Source organism: Magnolia sinica, chromosome 3 (assembly GCF_029962835.1).
Source record: "Magnolia sinica isolate HGM2019 chromosome 3, MsV1, whole genome shotgun sequence".
Taxonomy (NCBI): Eukaryota; Viridiplantae; Streptophyta; class Magnoliopsida; order Magnoliales; family Magnoliaceae; genus Magnolia; species Magnolia sinica.
The window spans coordinates 51082107-51095021 of record NC_080575.1 but is presented as its reverse complement, the minus strand read 5'-3'; the positions used below and the strand labels follow the sequence as shown (position 1 = coordinate 51095021).

Genomic DNA, 12915 nt, shown 5'->3' with positions numbered 1-12915 from the left:
ATAGGTTTTGGTTTAGGTTAAGGTTATATGTTTAGGTTTAGGTTTAGGTTAAGGTTAAGGTTTTGGTTTAGGTTATGGTTAAGGTTTAGGTTATAAGCTATAGTTTTAGGGAAATGAGAATAGGTTAAGGTTTAGGTTTAGGAAATTGGGTTCGGGTTCGGGATCGGGTTAAGGTTTGGGTTTTCAAGTTTAGGTTTAGGCTTAGGTTAGGGAGTTGAGATTAGGATTAACTATAGGTTTAGGTTTAGGGATTTGAGAATACAATTAGGTTTTAGGTTTAGGTTTAGGTTATAGGTTATAGGTTTAGGTTTAGTTTTAGGTTAAGGTTTAGGTTTAGGTTTAGGTTATAAGCCATAGCTTTAAGGAATTGAGAATAGGTTAAGGTTTAGGTTTAGGAAATCAGGTTCGGGTTCGGGTTTAGGTTTGGCTTTTCAAGTTAAGGTTTAGGTTTAGGTGAGGGTGTTGAGATTAGGATTAGGTGTAGATTTAGGTTTAGGGATTTGAGAATACATTTAGGTTTTAGGTTATAAGTAAAGGTTTAGGTTTTAGGTTTTGGGTAAGGTTAGCTTATAGGTTATAAGTTTAGGTTATAGGTTATAGGTTAAGGTTTTTGGTCATAGGTTTTGGTTTACGTTAAGGTTATAGGTTTAGGTTAAGGTTTATGTTTAGGTTTTGGTTGAGGTTTAGGTTTAGGTTATAATCTATAGGTTTAGGGAATTGAGAATAGGTAAAGGTTTAGGTTTAGAAAATCGGGTTCAGGTTCGGGATCAGGTTTAGGTTTGTGTTTTCAAGTTTAGGTTTAGGTTTAGGTTATAAGCTATAGGTTTAGGGAATTGAGAATAGGTTAAGGTTTAGGTTTAGGAAATCGGGTTCGGGTTCGGGATAGGGTTAAGGTTTGGGTTTTCAAGTTTAGGTTTAGGTTAAGGTTAGGGAGTAGAGATTAGGATTAAGTGTAGGTTTAGGTTTAGGGATTTGAGAATACAATTAGGTTTTAGGTTTAAGTTTAGGTTATAGGTTATAGGTTTAGGTTTAGTTTTAGGTTAAGGTTTAGGTTTAGATTTAGGTTATAAGCTATAGGTTTAGGGAATTGAGAATAGGTTAAGGTTTAGGTTTAGGAAATCAGGTTCGGGTTCGGGTTCGGGTTCGGGATCGGGTTTAGGTTTGGCTTTTCAAGTTTAGGTTTAGGTTTTGGTTAGGGTATTGAGATTATGATTAGGTGTAGGTTTAGCTTTAGGGATTTGAGCATACATTTAGGTTTTAGGTTTAGGTTTAGGTTTTAGATTATAAGTAAAGGTTTAGGTTTTTGGTTTAGGGTAAGGTTAGCTTTTAGGTTATAAGTTTTGGTTATAGGTTATAGGTTAAGGTTTTAGGTCATAGGTTTTGGTTTACGTTAAGGTTATAGGTTTAGGTTAAGGTTTAGGTTGAGGTTTAGGTTTAGCTTATAATCTGTAGGTTTGGGGAATTGTGAGTAGGTTAAGGTTTAGGTTTAGGAAATCGGGTTCAGGTTCGGGATCGGGTTTAGATTTGGGTTTTCAAGTTTAGGTTTAGGTTTAGGTTAGGTAGTTGGGATTAGGATTAGGTGTAGGTTGAGGTTTAGGGATTTGAGAATACATTTAGGTTTTCGGTTTAGGTTTAGGTTTTAGGTTATAGGTTAAGGTTTAGGTTTTAGGTTTTGGTTATGGTTAGGTTATAAGTTATAAGTTTATGTTATATGTTATAGGTTAAGGGTTTAGGTCATAGGTTTTGGTTTAGGTTAAGGTTATAGGTTTAGGTTTAGGTTAATGTTTAGGTTATAAGCTATAGGTTTTGGGAATTAAGAATAGGTTAAGGTTTAGGATTAGGAAATCGGGTTCGGGTTCGGGATCAGGTTTAGGTTTAGGTTTAGGTTACGGAGTTGAGATTAGGATTTGGTGTTGGTATATATTTAGGGATTTGAGAATACATTTAGGTTTTAGGTTTAGGTTTAGGTTATAGGTAATAGGTTTAGGTTAAGGGTTTGTTTTAGGTTTAAGTTAAGTTTAGGTTTAGGTTATAAGCTTTAGGTTTAGGGAATTGAGAATAGGTTAAGGTTTAGGTTTAGGAAATCGGGTTCGAGTTCGGGATCGGCTTTAGGTTTGGGTTTTCAAGTTTAGGTTTAGGTTTAGGTTAGGGAGTTGAGATTAGGATTAGGTGTAAGTTTAGGTTTAGGGATTTGAGAATATATTTAGGTTTTAGTTTTAGGTTTAGGTTTTAGGTAATAGGTTTAGGTTAAGGTTTATGTTTAGGTTTAGGTTAAGTTTAGGTTTAGGTTATAAGCTTTAGGTTTAGAGAATTGAGAATAGGTTAAGGTTTAGGTTCATAGGTTTTGGTGGTTTAGGTTTTGGTTTTAAGGTTTAGGTTTAGGTTTAGGTTAGGGAGTTGAGTTAGGTTAGGTTAAGGTTATAGGTTTAGGGATTGAGAATATGGTTAAGGTTTAGGTTTAGGAATCGGGTTCGTGTTAGGGATCAGGTTTTAGGTTAAGGTTTAGGTTTTAGGTTTAGGTTAAGGTTAGGTTATAGGTTATAAGTTTAGGTTATAGGTTAAGGTTTTAGGTCATATGTTTTGGTTTAGGTTAAGGTTATAGGTTTAGGTTAAGGTTTAGGTTTAGGTTTAGGTTAAGGTTTAGGTTTAGGTTATAAGCTATAGGTTTAGGGAATTGAGAATAGGTTAAGGTTTAGGTTTAGGAAATCGGGTTCGGGTTCGGGATCAGGTTTAGGTTTGGGTTTTCAAGTTTAGGTTTAGGTTTAGGTTAGGGAGTTAAGATTAGGATTAGGTGTAGGTTTAGGTTTAGGGATTTGAGAATACATTTAGGTTTTAGGTTTAGGTTTAGGCTTTAGGTTTTACGTCAAGGTTTAGGTTTTAGGTTTAGGGTAACGTTAGGTTATAGTTTATATGTTTAGGTTATAGGTTATAGGTTATGGTTTTAGTTCATAGGTTTTGTTTTAGCTTAAGATAGGTTTAGGTTCAGGTTTAGGTTAAGGTTTAGGTTAAGGTTAAGGTTAAGGTTAAGGTTAAGGTTAAGGTTTAGGTTTAGAAAATCGGGTTCGGGTTCGGGATCGATTTAAGGTTTGGGTTTTCAAGTTTAGGTTTAGGTTTAGGTTAGGGAGTTGAGATTAGGATTAAGTGTAGGTTTAGGTTTAGGGATTTGTGAATAAATTTATGTCTTAGGTTTAGGTTTAGGTTTTAGGTTATAGGTTTAGGTTTAGGTTTAGGTTTAGGTTAAGGTTTAGGCTTAGGTTATTTGCTATACGTTTAGGGAATTGAGAATAGGTTAATGTTTAGGTTTTGGAAATCGGGTTCGGGTTCGGGTTTGGGATCGGGTTTAGGTTTGGGTTTTCAAGTTTAGGTTTAGGTTTAGGTTAGGGGGTTGAGATTAGGATTAGGTGTAGGTTAAGGTTTAGGGATTTGAGAATACATTTAGTTTTTAGGTTTAGGTTTAGGTTTTAGGTTATAGGTAAGGGTTTAGGTTTTAGGTTTAGGTTATTGGTAGGTTTTAGGTTACAAGTTTAGGTTATAGGTTATAGGTTAAGGTTTTAGGTCATAGGTTTTGGTTTAGGTTAAGGTTATAGGTTTAGGTTAAGGTTTAGGTTGAGGTTTAGGTTTTGGTTATAATATATAGGTTTAGGGAATTGAGAATTGGTTAAGGTTTAGTTTTTGGAAATCGGGTTCGTATTCGGGTACGGGATCGGTTTAGGTTAGGGTTTTCAATTTAGGTTTAGATTTAGGTTAGGGAGTTGAGATTAGGATTATGTGTAGGTTTAGGTTTAGGTATTTGAGAATACATTTAGGTTATAGGTTTAGGTTACAGTTTAGGTTTAGGTTTAGGTTTAGGTTTAGGCTTAGGTTATATGCTATTCATTTAGGGAATTGAGAATAGGTTAATGTTTAGGTTTAGGAAATCGGGTTTGGGTTTGGGTTCGTGATCGGGTTTAGGTTTGGGTTTTCAAGTTTAGGTTTAGGTTTTGGTTAGGGAGTTGAGATTAGGATTAGGTGTAGGTTAAGGTTTAGGGATTTGAGAATACATTTAGTTTTTTGGTTTAGGTTTAGGTTTTAGGTTTTAGGTAAGGGTTTAGGTTTTAGGTTTAGGTTATTGGTAGGTTTTAGGTTACAAGTTTAGGTTATAGGTTATAGGTTAAGGTTTTAGGTCATAGGTTTTGGTTTAGGTTAAGGTTATAGGTTTAGGTTAAGGTTTAGGTTGAGGTTTAGGTTTTGGTTATAATATATAGGTTTAGGGAATTGAGAATTGGTTAAGGTTTAGTTTTTGGAAATCGGGTTCGTATTCGGGTACGGGATCGGTTTAGGTTAGGGTTTTCAATTTAGGTTTAGATTTAGGTTAGGGAGTTGAGATTAGGATTATGTGTAGGTTTAGGTTTAGGTATTTGAGAATACATTTAGGTTATAGGTTTAGGTTACAGTTTAGGTTTAGGTTTAGGTTTAGGTTTAGGCTTAGGTTATATGCTATTCATTTAGGGAATTGAGAATAGGTTAATGTTTAGGTTTAGGAAATCGGGTTTGGGTTTGGGTTCGTGATCGGGTTTAGGTTTGGGTTTTCAAGTTTAGGTTTAGGTTTTGGTTAGGGAGTTGAGATTAGGATTAGGTGTAGGTTAAGGTTTAGGGATTTGAGAATACATTTAGTTTTTTGGTTTAGGTTTAGGTTTTAGGTTTTAGCTAAAGGTTTAGGTTTTAGATTTAGGTTATTGTTAGGTTTTAGGTTATAAGTTTAGGTTATTGGTTATAGGTTAAGGTTTTAGGTCATAGGTTTTGGTTTAGGTTAAGGTTATAGGTTTAGGTGTAGGTTTAGGTTGAGGTTTAGGTTTAGGTTATAATCTATAGGTTTAGGAAATTGAGAATTGGTTAAGGTTAAGGTTTAGGAAATCGAGTTCGTGTTCGGGTACGGGATCGGGTTTAGGTTAGGGTTTTCTATTTAGGTTTAGATTTAGGTTAGGGAGTTGAGATTAGGATTAGGTGTAGGTTTAGGTTTAGGTATTTGAGAATACATTTAGGTTTTAGGTTTAGGTTTAGGTTATAGGTTATAGGTTAAGGTTGAGGTTTTAGCTTTAGGTTAAGGTTAGGTTATAGGTTATAAGTTTAGTTTATAGGTCATAGGTTATGGTTTTAGGTCATAGGTTTTGGTTTAAGTTAAGGTTATAGGTTTAGGTTAAGGTTTAGGTTTAGGTTTAGGTTAAGGTTTAGGTTTAGGTTATAGTCTATAGGTTTAGGGAATTGAGAATAGGTTAAGGTGTAGGTTTAGGAAATCGGGTTCGGGTTTGGGATCATGTTTAGGTTTGGGTTTTCAAGTTTAGGTTTAGGTTTAGGTTAGGGAGTTGAGATTAGGATTAGGTGTAGGTTTAGGTTTAGGGATTTGAGAATACATTTAGGTTTTAGGTTTAGGTTTTAGTGTGAGACCTGTCCCAAGTTAGCATGTGTGCATGTTTGTGTGTGGGTATGCACTTTATCCATTTTGGTCCTACGGTCCTACCGGTCAAATTCTGCCGACCCGTGACCCTCAGATAGTGTTTGCAGTCATCCTTGAGTTTGATCATGTAGAACCAACTCACATTGACCCGAGACCACTGTCATTGTGACCGCATCGTCTCCGAGATTCCAACACCGCATTTTGTGCATAAATCCGATATGTAGATCAAAAGTTGTGTACATTTCATTATATGACCATTGATCATGTGGCCCACTTAAGTGGAATGCATGTGAACCACCATCACCCATGGCACAAGTCCCCATGCACACTACACACACACACCATAAAAATGCTATGGAAACACCACCCATCTCAACAAACACCACCCAAGCCTAGTCTAAAGGCCTAAACATTGTAATATCCTCCCTATGCTATGATGACTTCTCTTACAAAATAATAATGGCATTTTTCTCTCTCTTTATTCTCTCCCTCCCTCTCATTTCCCTCCATTGCTAGAATTTCCAGCAACCTCCCTTCCATCTTCCTCTCTTCTCCAGCCCCTTCTCCCTCAAATTCCCTCCCATCTAACCTTCAACAATCCATCTCACCCATTGAAACATGTCCCTTGGAGCTTGAAGAGAAGATTGATGTAACTTTAGAGTGGGATCCATTAAGGTGGGTGATTATAATTTCTGATCTTCTTTTCTACCCTTTGATCTTATTTTTCTTCCTAAATGGATCATATGAGACCCACCAATCCATGGTGGGGATCCCATTTGATCCCATGGATGTGGCCCCTTGGTCCATCCTACATGCATGTCATGATCCATGATGGGGCCATTCTCCATGGACCCCATCATGATGTATTTGATGATCCACTCCATCTTAAGGTCATCTAAACCCTAAAGATCATGTTGGGATGGCATCCCAACCATCCATAGCAATTATAGATCATGCATGTAGTGATTTTATGTTGCATGTACAATCAATGTAGTTGTAGGGGTATGATTCATTCTTGGGAGGGCCCATTAGTGGCGGGGCCCTACCCCATGGCCGGATTGTGTTTCTTCTCCATCTTTTCTTTCCTATATTTATAGTAAATCTTGAAAAGGCCTAGCTATATGTCCTAGAGGGGGGGTGAATAGGACAATGCCAAATAAAACTTATAACAGCGAAATTAAAAAGAATATGATAGCCAAAATAAATCACAATGCAAGAAAGTAAAATAACCTTAAAATTCAGATCTTGAGAGGTTGATACAAATGTTGTTCTCAGGACAACCTTACACCAAAAACCAGAGTTTATGGTAGGACAACCTTATTTCTAGAAAGATCTTTGTATCAAATCTCAAACCAAAGAGGAATACAGAAATAAATACAAACTGAATTGAAATAAATTGTAATCACAAATGTATTGTTCTAGGGACAGCCATACACCATAAAAATGGCAGGGCAACCTTGCTGGAACAACTTTTAAAGAAAATTGAATATCAAGCTGATAAAGGAATAACAGAAAATAAATTCTAAACTATTACAAAATTCTTACAATGCTTGAATTAACTGATTACAACATTCACCACCATACATACATCCCATAAAAGAATAATTAAAGATTAGAAGTATAAATCATTCAACCACAACACAAGGGATTATAGTGGTTCGCCTGTGTGTTCACCAACTGTTAAACAACAGCCACACAGAATGTTACTCCACTCCTAATATCCTCACACAGGGGATATTAGCGTTCACTAACAAAATAGGTTTTCCCAGGTTCACCCAAAACCTTTACAATTGTATCTTTGTCTGTGGGCTTACACAATTAGGAAAAACCCACTTCTGAGTTTTCCTAGCTCTCCTCAGATAACCAATACAACAAGATTTTTCTGGCAAATCTTGAAAGAAACCAAAACAGAAAGGAATTTACAATTAAATGTAAAATACCTGATTATCTCCTTCATTGTAGTAGCCCGGTAGAACTAAATCAGAGTAGATGATTGAATGTCCAAGTTCAATGTCCAGTACTCAATTACAATGGTTCTAATTCTAATAGATTTTAAATTAAACCAAATAGGGCTTGCCTTAATTGATTTTGATTCCAAAGAAAGGGAATAACAATTCCTCTTATCAAATTAGATTGGAATAGCAGAAACAAAATCAATTAAATAAAGCTAAGGAAAGAGAATATTAAATAAGCACACTTAGCTTAGATGGAGCACATAATTATCTCTCAGAAGTTCGACGAAGATTGGCTTGAATGGATTAATTAATTCGATGATTTCTTCTGAGATTCGTGCCCTATTTATAGGTGAGCAGATCGCGTCTTCGACTGGTCTAGGGAGCTCTTCGACTAGTCGAAGCAATAACAGATATTTGAAAAATCAGGCGCGATAAGCTTTGACCATTCTACGACTGGTCGAAGGTCTCCTTCGACTGGTCGTAGGTCACCTTCGACTAGTCGAAGAACCTGAAAAACATCGCTGGATTTTGAGTCAAAGATTTTCGACTGGTCGAAGATGCAGTCGACACTGTTCCTTCGACTGGTCGAATAGTTTCCTGGACTAGTCGAAGCCTAACAGATTTTATCCGAAATTTGTAGCAAACTCACGACTGATCGAGGAATTTCTTAAACTGGTCGAAGCAACTCTAGGACTAGTCGAAGAAGGCCTAGGACTAGTCGAAGAACAGACCAAACTTATGTAAAATAAACATTCGATTTATGTATCCAAAGTGACCTACTTCTAAGGTCAACCTAAGGTCAGTGAAACCTCAACCATGAAGTAAGGACATTGAAACATTAGGAAATCGTGACCTTGAAGTATGAGCCTTGAAGTCTTGATGTAGTTCAATCTTGAAATCTTGATGTAGCTCAATCTTGAAAGTGTCTTGAGTTCTTTACAAACTGCCTTGTACTCTTCTTGAAGTCTTGTAGCTTGAGTCTTGTCTTGTGAGCAGTTCTTGCATTCAAGATTGATCCTTGTACTTGTGAGCTTTGCTTGTTGTGAGCTTAGCTTTTTCATGAATGTTGATCCTTGAGAGAGCTTCACTTATGCAAGTTATATATAACAGTGATTTTGGCACCACAAATTTGACAACAGACAGGGATATAAACTATAGCATTTACAAATCTGATGTATGTGTGGCCCACTTAATGTGCCATGCAACTAGGCCCAAGTGGTTAGATGTCATGGCCCACCTTGTTGCCCCATATTCTTGTCATGTTTTGGACAGCCTTTGGGCTTGATATTATGGGTGATCTTGGAAGGGGCTTGGGTGTGAGAGTTGTGTGACCCATCTAGGTGGACCCCACCCTAAGAAAATGGTGATTTATTTCCCTTTTAATTATCTTTTGGGGGTGGTTTGGACAGATTTTTGGGTCATCTTAAGACCAGATTTTTGGGCATTTGGAGGGGTGTTTGGTCCCATGTAATATATTTTTCTTAAATTTGTGGACCCCACCTACAATTATACCAAATTTCAGCCCCAAATGACTCCATTTGGTTATTCAAAAGGGTGGGCCAAGAGGGGTGGTCAGCCTGATTTTCTGCTGTGCAGTCCAGCAATGTAGACTGTTGTAAACTGAAATTCATAAATTATTTTGATGATGACGGGCCAAATTTTTGGGTTTTATGTTATTGTATACATGATGAGAGACCTTTTTCCTCAATTTCTAGAATTTTGGAGGCCCATGACCCACCCATTGGAATGACCCAACTTCAGCACAGTCATATTCCAGCAATACTCCACCCTATACAGATTGTATCCTTTAAATTAATTAAAATACTTTTGGGTATCCTAAAATCATAAAAATTTATAGAGAGGTGGTCCACCCATTTTATGACTTAGATACAAAATTTTAGGTCCAATGGACACCTGTACACACCATGGTGGTGGCTAGACCGGCCCATTACAATATGGTGTCCAGATCAGTCCAATTTTCTGGACAGTCTATTTCATTTAAATAAAATAAAATATTTTTAAGTGTCCAAAAATTTTGAAATTTTGTGAGGGTGTGACCCACCTATGGAAGTATCACTCTATAAAATTTTAGACCCAACAGACATTTGACTTGGCCGTGGTAGGGCCGGGAGTGTCCAGCTAGGCAGGGACGCCCAGGCTAGGGCGTCCAGCCTGCTTCATGGGCCCACCTTGATGTGTTGTATATCCCAGCCATCCTATCCATGGGTGGCCCATGCAGGGAGGGTGTAACCTATGTGTACATCTCCTGTGGGACCCACTTTAGTGTACATGGAGCCTACCTTGATGTATGTATAGCCAGGCCGTCCAGGTCTTGGACCGCCTAGGCCTATATGGGATGCCCCATGTGGGCTACCTGCTGGACTTTGGTCTAGCAGTGTGGCCAACCTACTCCCTTGTGTCGTATGATGTAACCCTATGTAGTGGGGCCCTTTAAATTGATAGCTGGAATACTTGGGCTGATGTCCTAATCAAATTAAACAATTATTGGACTCCAAAAGGCCCATAAACTTGTTGGGTTAAAAATCCAGCAACTTGTTATAATTATGCTTGGCCTTTGGGCTAAAATTTTGAGGAGTGAGGCCCACCACATTGTGAAGATCTTAAAGGGAATAATTTATACCTTTGGTTCCTTAAATGTTGGGCTTAATAAATGCACTTTTGAGGCCCACCACAGTTGAATTTAATCGGGTCCATGAATGTAGCTAGTTGTTGAACTCTTTAGGCCCAATTGGGCTGGAACTTTTCAGATAGGCCCATTGAACTCTTGGGCCATTTTTACCATACTATTGTATTGGGTTAGTGGGCCAGATTACATAAGTAGATGGGCCCTTAGTTGCCCACCAAATCAACTTTAATACTTGGGTCGGGTTGTAGGCCCAACTTACTTGACTAAGAGCATGACATTTGCCCATGTGGCTTGAGCAATGGGCTGCCCACTAAGCCACCACAATATATGGGATTAGTGGCCTTTATGTTAGGCCCTAACCTTTCCCCTATGAGCCCACAGTGGTATATATAGGTTGGGCTATGTGTGTTTCCCTTGGACCCATGTTTTGGATAGGCCTTGGGCCGCCTTTCTGAAACCCAACATGAGTGTTTGTGGTATGATTATGGCTGCCTGTTTCTTATTTCTGATGTTGCGTGGGCCTTGGGACTTGATCCATGATCAATTAGAGATGGGCTACCTCTTGGGGACCAATTGTGGTTGGATGCCCACATTGGTGGCCCTAAGGTAGGCCCATAGGCTTCTATGGGTGGTTAAAGGCCCACCATAGACCCTTGCTAGGCGCGTTTCATCTATTTAGGCTCATACCATTGTTCTCCTTAGTCTCGTGGGCTACCCCAGGTATATGGGCCCCCACTAGAGGTTGTATTCCTTAAGAAGAATTGGTTAAGTACCTAGACTCTTCATGGTTAGGTAGAGAGTTCATCTTCACCTCATTGACACCCCTATTCATCTTCATGGCCCACTCCCATACGCATCATATGCATGCTTAGTTGAGGTATGATTGGCCATGGTTGTACCATTGTGTAGGACATGTTAGTATCTCCCCGAGAGATGGATGCTTGGGATTGATGTATGGGTGATTGTGTGATTCATGCATCTGGCATTGCATAGCTTGTGGATATCCGCCCTTACTTCATCAGGGCCTTACCTCCACAGGGGTATTCGTAGATGGCCATATGGGTGGACACCGAAAATATTAGTTGAGCATACCAGATGCATAGGATGCCCATGGGTGAAATTCCTAAAACTTTCATGGTACCAAGGATTTGCTCCAACACTGTGACCGGGTGGAATATATGAGCGCACGAGGGCCTTATACCGTTAGGCTGTGACTGCCACTATCATGTAGTCAGTTGGATAGGGGTGTGGCCTTACCTACCTGATGTGAGGAGGCATTGCTAGGCTGAGTCTGACCAGCTAGTAAATGGGTCCGCTACTGTCAGGCCTTGCTGGTGATTGGCTGTCCACAAGCGGGTAATGAGGTCTCTTACACTCGTTTGACTATGCAGGGTCTCAAAGCGGCAGTCATTCAGCAGTGTAATGGACCCTGGTGATTTCCTTATGATTGGAAATGTACTTGACTTATGGTTTAGATATGATTACTGACTTACTTGCATCGCATTAGCATTGGTTGTACAAGTCCCATTCATGCATTGCCTTGGTATGGCACCCATTACTCATTACATTGCGTTCATAGTAAGCCTTGGTAAGGCTAGTGATATGCTCATTAATCATGCTTCTCTTCTTATACCTCTTACTTTTTTTCTGTGCACCATTGTCACACACTTACACCACCCTCTAAGCTTCTATAAGCTTATGCACGATTGATGCGTGCAGGAGATTCTAGGTAGCCGCCGTAGCAGCAGAGGTTGGAGTAGAGTTGAGCAGTGAGGACTCCAGTGTTGCTAATTTCTATCTCTTTTCCTTTTATTCTCATCTATGTCCTTTTGGACCTTATGGATGATTGTAAAAGTTCAAATTCATAGTGGATTTTACGATGTGTGCCTTTGTTATTCTCAGATTTACTTGCTATGATCTTGGGTATGCTCATATTGGAAAATGATTATACTTTTATAGAAATCCTCCTTGTAGGATCCCAGGATCGGAACCTACCTTAGGAGCCGAGAATGGGGTACTACAGAGGCTGTTGCGGCCAGAACCAGCCATCGGGTTCCTTGTGAGTCCGGTTACCGAGTCTGGGGCGTGACATTAGGTTTTAGGTTATAGGTTAAGGTTGAAGTTTTTGGTTTAGGTTGTTAGGTTATAGGTTGTAAGTTTAGGTTATAGGTTATAGGTTAAGGTTTTAGGTCATAGGTTTTGGATTAGGTTAAGGTTATAGGTTTAGGTTAAGGTTTAGGTTAAGGTTTTGGTTTAGGTTATAAGCTATAGGTTTAGGGAATTGAGAATTAGTTAAGGTTTAGGTTTAGGAAATTGGGTTCGGGTTCGGGATCGGGTTTAGGTTTGGGTTTTCAAGTTTAGGTTTAGGTTTAAGTTAGGGAGTTGAGATTAGGATTAGGTGTAGGTTTAGGTTTAGAGATTTGAGAATACATTTAGGTTTTAGGTTTTAGGTTATAAGTTTAGGTTTAGGTTATAGGTTTAGGTTAAGGTTAGTTTATAGGTTATAAGTTTAGGTTATAGGTTATAGTTTAAGGTTTTAGGTCAAAGGTTCTGGTTTAGGTTATGGTTATAGGTTTAGGTTAAGGTTTAGGTTTAGGTTTAGGTTAAGATTTAGGTTTAGGTTATAAGCTATAGGTTTAGGGAATCGAGAATAGGTTAAGGTTTAGGTTTAGGAAATCGGGTTCAGGTTCGGGATCAAGTTTAGGTTTGGGTTTTCAAGTTTAGGTTTAGGTTTAGGTTAGGGAGTTGAGATTAGGATTAGGTATAGGTTTAGGTTTAGGGATTTGAGAATACATTTTGGTTTTAGGTTATAGGTTAAGGTTTAGGTTTTAGGTTTAGGTTAAGGTTAGGTTATAGGTTATAAGTTTAGGTTATAGATT

At 38.4% G+C, this 12915-nt stretch overlaps 1 long non-coding RNA gene across 1 annotated transcript in view; it reads left to right on the top strand.

Annotated features, from left to right (window-relative positions):
- Window positions 1-12369, top strand: part of LOC131239911 (uncharacterized) — a 91140-nt gene extending 78771 nt beyond the window's left edge. The window contains exon 3 of the long non-coding RNA XR_009168481.1: window positions 12276-12369. This is a non-coding gene — a long non-coding RNA (uncharacterized LOC131239911). The remainder of the gene's footprint in view (window positions 1-12275) is intronic.
- Window positions 12370-12915: the final 546 nt, after the last annotated feature.